Source organism: Suncus etruscus, chromosome 3 (assembly GCF_024139225.1).
Source record: "Suncus etruscus isolate mSunEtr1 chromosome 3, mSunEtr1.pri.cur, whole genome shotgun sequence".
Lineage (NCBI taxonomy): Eukaryota > Metazoa > Chordata > Mammalia > Eulipotyphla > Soricidae > Suncus > Suncus etruscus.
The window spans coordinates 169,142,625-169,153,928 of record NC_064850.1 but is presented as its reverse complement, the minus strand read 5'-3'; positions in this window follow the sequence as shown (position 1 = coordinate 169,153,928).

Sequence of the window (11,304 nt, the reverse complement as noted above, 5' to 3'; positions counted from 1 at the left end):
GAGATTCAAAGGGTAATCAGAACAGACCCATAACTCCTGATAAAATTAAAATAATATTCAAAAGTCTCCCCCAAAACAAAAGCCCAGGCCAAGATGGATTCACTAACGAATTCTTTCAAACCTTTCAAGAGAAATTACTGCCAATACTTTTCAGGCTCTTTCATAAAATTGAAAATTCAGGAACACTCCCAAATAGTTTTTATGAAGCTAAAATAACCTTGATACCAAAACTAGACAGATATCCTACAATAAAAGAAAACTACAGACCAATATCTCTGATGAACACAGATGCAAAGATCCACAACAAAATTCTAGCAAATAGGATCCAATGTCTCATCAAGAAGGTCATACAGCATGACCAAATAGGATTTATTTTAGGAATGCAAGGATGATTTAACATGTGTAAATCAATCAACATAAACCACCATATCAAGAAAAAGACAAAGAAAAACCACATGATCATTTCAATAGATGCAGAGAAAGCATTAGATAAGACACAACACCCATTCTTCATAAAAAGTCTCATCAAGTTAGGAATAAAAGGAACTTTTCTCAATATAGTCAAGGTCATCTACCACAAGTCAAAGGCAAATATTATATTCAACAGAGGTAAACTAAAAGCCTTTCTCTAAAATCAGGTACAAGACAAGGCTGACCTCTATCACCACTATTGTTCAATATAGTGCTGGAAATTCTTGCTATGGTGATTAGGCAAGAAAAAGATATCAAGGGCACCCAGATAGGGTATAATGAAATAAAGCTCTCACTGTTTCTTGATGGCATGATACTATATTTAGAAAACCCTAAGGAATATACAAAAAAAGCTTTTATAAACAATAAATTTGTATAGCTAAGTGGCAGGAGACAAAATTAACATGAAAAAATCAATGGCTTTCTTAAACATATAATAATGATAAAGAAGAAATGGACATTAAAAAACAACCCCATTGACATAAGTATCACACAAACTCAAATACCTTGGTGTTAAATTAATCAAATAGTTGAAGGACTTATACAAAGAAAACTACAAACTGCTCTTAGATCAAGTTTTGCCATTTCTTCATTGGCAGGATATTATATCAAAACTGGTTCATGTCAAAGCAGTATTAAGAATGTCTCAGAGGACAATCCTCAGAGACAATGAGAGGAGGGCTGGAACACCAGCTCACTCCATGAAGCTGACCACAAAGAGTGGTGAGAACAGCTATAGAAATAACTACACAGAGAACTACCATAATCAAGTGAATGAATGAGGGAACTGGAAAGCCTGTCTGGAGTACAGGTGGGGGTGGGGTGGGATGGAGGAAGATTTGGGACATTGGTGGCGGGAATGTTGCAGCACTGGTGAAGGGGGGTGTTCTTTACATAACTGAAACCTAATCACAATCATTTATGTAATCAAAATATTCAAATAAAGAAGAAAAAAAAAAGAATGTCCCAGAGGGAGACATGTTCCTGGAGCTGTTGCAGAGAACTGTGTCGGTTCTATATTTGGAATCTAGGGTTCAGGGTTAGACAGTCACTGTATAATCACGTGGAGTCTAAGTTGGGACCACATGACATATGTTCAAGGTGGGAGAAGGCCCTTTTTTGTAAAATGTGAGTTCTTATTCCTAATAGACAAGAGCTTATTTCAATACATAAAATTTCTCCTTTTATAGTATACCTTTGCAAGAAGAAATGGTGCTATATTATAGTGCTGGTGCATTTGGGGGGTGAGAGTGTTAGGCTCTATCATCTCTGTGCCCTGGTTTTGACCTGAGCTTTTATCCCAGGAAGACTTTTTTGGTAAGTTTTTGTACCAAGAAGGACCAAAACAGGTAAAGTTAAAGAAAAGAAGAAAACAAAAACATGAAAATAAATATATACTCATATATCTACATGTATAAAGGAAAAATAAATACAAATGAGTTTTAAAAAGTAAGGGAACAAAGTAATGCAGGAGATATATTGCATTTGGGGATAAACGAGTTAAGAGGTATTATTATAGAGGTCTTAAACTTGTCATGTGGAATCAACTTAGACCTCAGGAGATTAGATCCCATCCGTCCAGCCTTGAACCCTGGATCCCAGTCACAGAAACGGCTCAGTTCTTCACAACAGCTGCAGGAAACAAACCCCATCCGGGACAACCTTAATACTGCTGGAACACCAACGAGTGCCAGCTCTAATATGATATCCTGACAACGAGGAATATGAGAACAACTTGACCTAAGAACAGGTTATCCTACCTTACCAGCCATCAATAAGTCAAAATAAGAAGACTTGTCACCCGTTGGTAGGTCCAAAAACCAAGATCGGGATCTACAGATGACTGGCTGCTAGAACCATGACCAGACTATATATATCTTGGGACCAATAAAAAAGCCCTAGTCTAGGGTTTGAACTACGACCTGCACAACAGCCATGATCCCCAGTTCCAAAGGTCTGGCAGAGACAACTGTAACGGAATGGGGCTTCTGGAAACACAAGGAAAGGCGTTATCCTAGGTGCCATCCCAGGTTTAGTGCCAAGACCAAGACCACCAACCACAGAAGATGGATTAAAATGACACTGAGGGAACGAAACTTCTAGAACCACAAAGACTGACTTCATCATAAGTCCCATCCCTGGAACTGTGCAGATACTGAGATCGATAGATACAGAGGTCTGATTGTATCACCTAGAATGGAACAGAAGTCTTCCAAACAACACAAAAACACCACTGGAAGAGTAAAGGATCCTGAACAGAGGCTATAGTTGATCCCGTGACAATATACACCAAGGATGGAGAAACCCCATATCTCTTAGGCCAAGTGAATTCCTTTTGGAATGACCCCAATATTTACTGTGCCAGGGCAGGAGGGAAAGAAACAAAACACAAAATATTATTTATCTTTTTATATATATTATTTTTATCTTCATTTATTATCATTATTATTATATTTAACTATCTATTTTTGGTTGATTTTTGTGTTTTGGTGTGGTTATTGAAGCTGTTGCCCCATTTACACTTTTCTTCTTTTCTTTTCTTTTCTTTTCTTTTCTTTTCTTTTTTTCTTTTCTTTTCTTTTCTTTTCTTTCATTATATGCTCTGCCATGTTTCTTATCTCAAGACCGTGGCGGTTTTTGTTTTGTTTTGTTTTGTTTTTGTTTTTGTTGTTGTGGTGCTTAGCGTTATTGTTGGAGTCCTCATTGGATATTTGACACTTCTTTTTGAACTGGTGGATTGTTTCACCTTTTTCTCCTTCGTCTCTCTAACTGAGGCTGAGACCCTCTAGAAGAATTCCGCTTATTTTCTGCGTATTAGACCTTTACCCCAGTTTACTACTATTCCCTTCTTCAAACAAAACCACGTAACTTGAACTAGCTAGTCCTGCCCCCCAGTTAGAGGGGGAAATAAGGGAGGCACCACGACCAAACAGGTGCAAGACTACTAAGTATTAGGCTAGATACAGAGGGAACAACTTATTCTGGCAGCCCTAGGAGTGAGGGAAGAGCATATGGGAGGTAGGACAAAAACGGAGGTGTAGGGAGAACAAATTGGTGATGGAAATCCCCCCTGATTTTATGTAAATATGTACCTAAACTATTATTGTCAACAATATGTAAGCCACTATGATCAAAATAATAATTAAATTTAAAAAAAAGGAAATATAGGCTTCCCCATTGTCTTTTGAGGTATTCTTGTAGGGGTGGAATCCAGGGCACATCTTCATCACACATCGTGGTCCTATTGAGTTTGAGAAATAATTTGTGGCAGAAAGGGCTCGGGTTGAGTTCTTGCACTGGAGATGACTTCTGGTAAATATAGTAAAAATAAAGTAAAAAAATTAATAAATCAAATGAAAAATATTGTGCGTCAGAGTTGAGATGTTTTCCCAGTTTCTAGGCATTTTGTCAATGGGCCTTGCTAAATGAAGGTTTCTTTGTTAGATAATGGCTGGAGCAGTTTAGGATACTCATAGATTTTGCATCTTGAGTACTAAACAATGTGTTAATGAGGCCTACCTATGTAGGTGGCTACCCTATGTAGTATTTTCCGCTGCATCTTATCTATCGAAGTTCCTTTCCTAAAGAGAAAATAACAGTGTGGGTTTTATTTGAAATAGATACAATTGATGAGGAGGAGGAAGAAAGGTAAGAAGATAAGAGAGAAGAGAGACAGAGAGAGAGAAAGAGAGAGAGAGAGGAAATGTTAATTTACCCAAACGTGTCCTGTAATATAAGTCTGTGGTTCGCAGTTGATTGTTTCAGTGGTCTAAATGATCATATGTTTCAGGTCCTAGTAGAGGACATAAAACCAATGAAAAGGGTATATTGGAGTGTTTTATCAAGACATTTTCTTAATGCAAACTGAATATAGTATCTAGTATGACTGAGCACCAAGGAGTCAAATTAGGTTGTCCACCCTTTGTATCCAAGAACCCCTGTGGACAGAGAAGCTGAGAGGTTACTTTATACCTAGTAAGATTAAGGCACTAAAACATATTGTTAGGAAACGCTGCTGCTGGCGTCTCTGCCTTCTAATCATATTCTTTTGTCAAAGGCCTTCTCTGCATTGATTATATAATCATGTGATTTTTGTCTTTCTTGTTGATGTGATGTATGATGTTGATTGATTTGCATATATTGAAGCATCCTTGCATCCCTGGGATGAAACCCATTTAGTCATGGTATATAATGTTTTTGATGTAGTGCTGGATCCAGTTTGCTAAGATTTTGTTGAGGATTTTTGCATTTATGTTCATTAGTGAGATTGGTCTGTAGTTTTCTTTCTTGGCAGTGTCTTTGCTATCTTTGGGAATGAGTGTGATGTTAGCCTCATAAAAGGAATTTGGATGGATTCCTGTCTTTTCAATGTTTTGGAAGAGCCTGTGGATCAGTGGTGGTAATTCTTCAGTGGTGGTAATCTTGATAAAATTCACCTGTAAAAGCATCTGGACCAGAACTTTTTGTTCTTGGGGAGTTTCGTAATTACTGATTCAATTTCCTCAGATGTGATTGGCCTGTGTCTTTTTTTTTTTTATTTGCTACTGAGGTTGCTAGAGGTCACTTCTGGCTCTGAGTTCACAAGTCACTCCTGTATTGCTCAAGCAACCATCTCGGATGCCAGGGATTAAACCCAGGTAAATTGCATGCTAGGCCAATACCCTACATCCTGTACCATATTTTTAGTATATTTATGTGCAATGTATTTAATTTATTTTAATGTATTTCATCACAGTTTATGATATCAAGCCCTTAAATGTGATTTCTAAATAAAGTTTTTGAGTCCCAGGGGGAAATGCCAAGCGATGAAATTTCTGGATCATATACAGTTTTTAGGTTTTGAGCAGTAACTATTGTTTTCTAGAAAGGGAGACTAGATATAATCCTCATAAGTATTTAATAAGGGCCCTTTTTTATACATTCACAACAATAATTATCATTTTTGTTCTTTATGATGTATATCAGTATCAATCGTGTGGGATATTTTTATTGTTTTCTTTTGAATTTCCCTGACAAATATGCAGAATATTTTAAATATACATTTTTACCATATGTATCCCCTCTTTGAGGACTTTTCTATTCATTGCTTTCCAACAGGGCTGTGTGTTGTTGCTTTTTCTTATGTTCTACCAGTGCTTTATATATCTTGAATAATTACCAACAATAAAAATATAGTAACATTTAAGAAGCAAAGCTTCTGGCATATGTTTACTTACTTTATGGTTTACTTACTTTCTTATGTATAAATTTTATATACATCAAATAATTTGTTTCCAGTTGAAAGACAAAAGTTGTCACACTTATTTATAGGAATAGGACTTATGTTGAATGACAATATAGAAATAAATAAAAGAAAAAAGTTTCTAACATCTTATTCTGCATCTTACATTATCAGCAAGGAAATTATAAACTTTTAGATAACACAGTGTCATATTTAATTTTTCATGATAAAATTAATCAGTGCATTTAAAAAAATGGTTTCCTATAGGTATATTACACTTTAAGTGGTTTCTAAAATTATAAAACACTTTTATATTATCATTCACCTTTATTTTCCTTATCTTATGATATTTCCTACATCCTATATTTTTATTTCTTTCAACTTTATTCCTGTTTATAAAAAATTTTAAATAAAAATTTTAAAATAAAATATTCTTTATTAACAGTCACAAAATAGAATTTGAGTAAGTCAATAGGAATTTGTTATTGGGTACTATGCTGCTTTACTTTCTACGGCATTAAAAGAAAAAAAAGTCCAGAGCCTCCTAAAACCTAGTAAATGGAAATAGATGGTGGCAGTAAAAAATGAAGTTCTAAAGGTGCATATTTTTATCTATTGCTTTTAAAATTATCTTACCTTTTTATTATAAAATAATATTTTATTCAATTTGGAATATACAACAAAGCTTATAGATAATAGAAAAAAATCACTTGCAATCTTACCACCTCGAAAAAGCATTTGAAAATATAAGCACATTTTCTGAAGTTTTTCTTTCTCTCTATAAGTTGAAAATGAAATTGGGGCCATTCTTGATATATTTATGAGTAGCCTACTATTTTACACTTAACAATATATTGAAAACTTTCTCTATTTATTTTTACATTCTGCAAAAATATTTTTAGTGCACTCATAAGAATGCTAATTTAAAACCAATCCCTTCTTATCAAGCTTTTAGGTTCTTTCCATTTTTTACTATTATAAGTAATTCTGTGATACAATTTTACATATAAATATTTTTGCATAGCTTATTTAAGTCAAATCATATAATGTATTCCCTTTATAGAAGCTGTCTTTCAAGAAATTTGCTTTTCTTTAAAAATTGAATATATGTAAATCCTACTCGCTTTTTAATGGCTTGTTTAATCCCCCATAGTTAAGTAAAGTAAATATGCTATACTTATTGTTTTCTATTTTATCTGTTTCAGTTAAGAGAAATTTTTAAGATGCAGAAATCAACCACCAAAAAGTACAGGACATGCATCGATCGCATAAAAATATCTGTGCATTACATATCTTGGTAGCATGATACTTTCTGTTTTGTTGGTGCCATAAATACTCCATGTTACTCCATTGAAGGATAAAATACAAATCTCAAAACCTGCTGTCTGTTGTCATTATTGCCTTCCACCAATAATCCTATCTCAAACTGTTCTCTGTAAATGGTCCCTCCTATGAATTATTTAATAGCCATTATATTCTTCTTTGTATAACATTGGTCATTTCTATTTCAAATGCTAAAACAATTTTATAGTTCTCTTGTATAATTTAATTAAAATTACACATTGGGGCTATTTTAACCAGTTTATTACATATAGAATGTTATTTTCTAAATATGTAATGTTATTCATAATTTAACAATAAACAAAAAGAAACATTGTTATTGTCTTTGCTAGAGAGACAATTTATTTATTTAAATGTTAAATCGTGAGAATATATTTACCTGATATAAGAGAACAATAATGTTTTATGATTTGAAAAATCATTTATGAATGTTTAAGGTGAGAAAGGCATTTAACTCTAGCTTGTAAATAAAGGATTTTTGAAAGATATTTTCTCCTTATTTATATTTATATTATTTTTCCTTTATATTTAAATGATTTTTAAAAATAAAGTTCATTTGGGGCCAGAGAGATAGCATGGAGAAGGACGGCAGTTCGAATCCGGCATCCTGTATGGTCCCCCGAGCCTGCTAGGAGCAATTTCTGAGCGTAGAGCCAGGAAGAACCCCTGAACGCTGCTGGGTGTGACCCAAAAAATAAAAAAATAAATAAATAAATAAAAAATAAAGTTGATTTATATTTGGTACAGTGGAAACACTGTTTTGGGAAAACTTGAGATGGATATTATGATATCTGTTAATGAGCAATAGAACTAGCTTTTTCTTTGGATTCTTAGCAGTATAGTTGTGACTGAGTTTGAGCAATAGAAGAAAAGGTTATAAAAGAAAGGATAAAGGGAGAATAATCAAATAATACCAGGAGATGCATCATCAATGATCTTCCATAATCCTTTTACTTAATAATAAATATGAATGTGTTGCATCCTTGCCAATATATATTTATTATCTACATAGATGTACATATATGAGTTAGCCATCTTTTATGTTTTTACTCATTTCACTCAAATAAATAAAAAAAGAAAGAGGAAAAAGCAAATAACATTTTTTGCTTAATTTAAAAGTTGGTTTTAAACTGAGATCAAGTGATGTTTATATATCATGAGTGAATTTTAAAGTAGAAATACTATTTATCACTATTTATTATTGGTAAATACATTACATAAAATTTTTGTTTTATTAAATTTTTTTCCAAATAGCCTCAAGTTCTTAAGGAGAACTAGAATGTGTGTTAATATGAAGTATATGTTTCTGTATATACACCATCTCTGCAAGTAAATTTGAGATGATGTGATTTTGTATCTTTTTATACTATAATCAAAATACTTGAGATAATAACAGAAACTGGAGTTTTGCAAACCTTTACAACTTACCATGAGCTGTGAAATCAACTCACTGAAACACTGCACTCAATTTACTGCCTGTCATCACAAACTTTAGTAAAGTCACATCTGAGGTCAGGTACATTTCCAGCCTCTGCCTTGACCTCACAGATCTCAAGATCCTATCAGTGTGATTTGAACTTGACTATTTTTTATAAGATGACAGACAGGAGCAATAATATTCAAGTCCCTAGACTTACCTGAACAAGTACTTGGCAACATTTTCAAATAAAGTTTGGGATATGAACAAAAATAATTTGATGTAACTTATTCTACAAAGTATGAAACTTCTTTAGTTAATTTCCTTGGGAATATTGACCTCATATGCACATGCAGGCATAAAATGTTATTCAGAAAAGCACCGTAATAAATTTATTTTAGGAAAAAAGGACTAAGGTTATATTATAGATCATGAACAAATAAATAATAACAAATGAAATTGTAAGTCCGGTTTATTTTAGTGAATGCCCTTTTTCTAGAGTTCTTTTTGTACAGATATTGATTCTTCTGATGTAAGTCCAATGAACTTTCATATTATAGATTCTATAATTATTTTTTCTATTTTTATTACATTTGCGTGCCTTCCATAACAATGCTATTCATTTAACATTTTTTACAATGGATTCTTTCAATTTTAGTCTTTAGCTCATTTAATCCATTTTAAACCTGTATTTTAGTTTGAAAATTATAAATAATTGCCCTAAATTTATTACTTTCTTGTTGTTTGTCAGTTTTTCTGACTTTATTTTACATCATTGCTATTTTTAAAAACTGTTCTTCATACAGAATACTCAATCCCACTAAATATGAATTCTCTTGAGTTTTGTTTTGACTCATTCTTACAATTTTTGCCTTCTCATTTATTTTTGTGTGGTATATTAATAGTTGAATATTGAAATGATTTACTGTGTGATGTGTCAAATGTGTCACATATTTTGGTGTTTATTACTTATATACTAATAATTTTATTACCTTTTAGATAATTATAATGTCGATACTTAGAAAATAATCAGTGAAACAGAGAAAAGATTATTGTTGGGCTTACGACTTCTCATAGATTTGTTTGAACTAGGGAGAGCAATCAGCAAACTTGCACCTACCCAGTTTCTTAAGTCAGTTATTTTCTAGTAGCTTTAGGTTTTCAGCAATCCTACGAATGTGGCCTACTCTTGATCTTTGGGCGCCTCTGCTCAAATATTCGTGAAGATTGCTCGCAGGCAAGCAATCTTGAAGCTCCAAGTTTGAACTTTGATCAGACCGCACAGACAGAGAGGCTGGTTCTCAAAATCTATAGATATTATTTCATTTAAATGTTCTTGGTAACTTTTTTTAGTAATTGATTTGCGTCTGCCTGCCTATTTAAAGATGTGAAAATTGCAAAAAACCACTGTTACAGTCTCTGAGACACTGGCTAGATGCAGGAAGTACCATAAGTAAATAGGGACCCCAGGAACAAATATAACTTGGGTTTAGTATAAGCAAAAGGTAGGTGTAAATAAGAGAAGACTTTTCTAGGAGAATGTTCTCTGTGGACCGCTAGCTTTCAACAATATCTACAACTCACAAACTGGGGCTACAGACTATTTTCAATCTCCACCCCAGATAAGGGTCAGCAGCCACAGTCCATACATTATTTCAGCGACAGAGGCTTGCGAAGTTTTTCTCAGGTCCTTACTCTCTTACTAGTTACTAGCTTTCTGGTGTTTACAGTTGTCAGGCTCTATCTGTTCCAGAAGCTCTCAACCATAAATTTCTGTTCATCACTATCCTGTTTTTCCCTAGGGGGTTAAAAAGCCTCTTAATTTTGTGCCTGACCACATTCTAAATTGTAACTTTCCCATATCCTTCATAGTAAGGTGTCTTGAAGGCAGCCTCAATGAGATTATTTATTCTTGAAGTTATCTGATTTTGAGTACCTTTTCTCTCTTTGCAGATACTGTTTCTCTAATTATTCATTCTTTTTGATGGATATGTATTTTAATTTGTTATACAGTATATACAGTTAAAATAGAAGAGAGTACTTTGCATAATACTTCATAAGCAACAAAATTTAAGAGTAAAAAATCAAAGAGACCAGGACCAAAGAACTTTACTGGAATTCTGTTAAGTTTTACAATAAAATAAATCATAACTATTTTCTTGAGTTGTTCTATAAAGCTTAAAAAGAATTAAATCTTTGAAATACTTTTTATGAAGCCAAAATTATATTATACTTAAATCAGACAACAACATCACACAGAATATAAACCACTATCTTTAATGAACCTAGATGTAACTATCGTCAATAAAATGCTAGAAGATGAAAAAATTTATATTAGATTTATATTAATATTAATTTTATATTAAATAGGTTATAGAAATAAGACAATAAAATGAGAGTATGCTGCAGCATGGGATTAGAAAAATAAAACATTTGACAGGATGATATTATTTTATAATAAAATATATCCCTTTAAATGTATAGAGGTGAGTCCTATTTGGCAAATAAGAAGTCAACATTAAATTCAATGATAATCGTCCCGTTTTAATATCAAAGTAGGGCAAAGATAGTCAACTATCATTATTTTTTCCTCCCTCCCATCTTTCTTTCTTTCTTTCTTTCTTTCTTTCTTTCTTTCTTTCTTTCTTTCTTTCTTTCTTTCTTTCTTTCTTTCTTTCTTTCTTTCTTTCTTTCTTTCTTTCTTCTTCTTTTCTTTCTTTCTTTCTTCTTTCTTCTTTTTTTCTTTCTTCTTTCTTTTTTTCTTCTTTCTTTCCTTCTTTTTCTTTCATTGTTTCTTTCTTCTTCTTTCTTTCTTTTTCTTTCTTCCTTTCTTTGTTGTTTGTTTCTTTCTTTT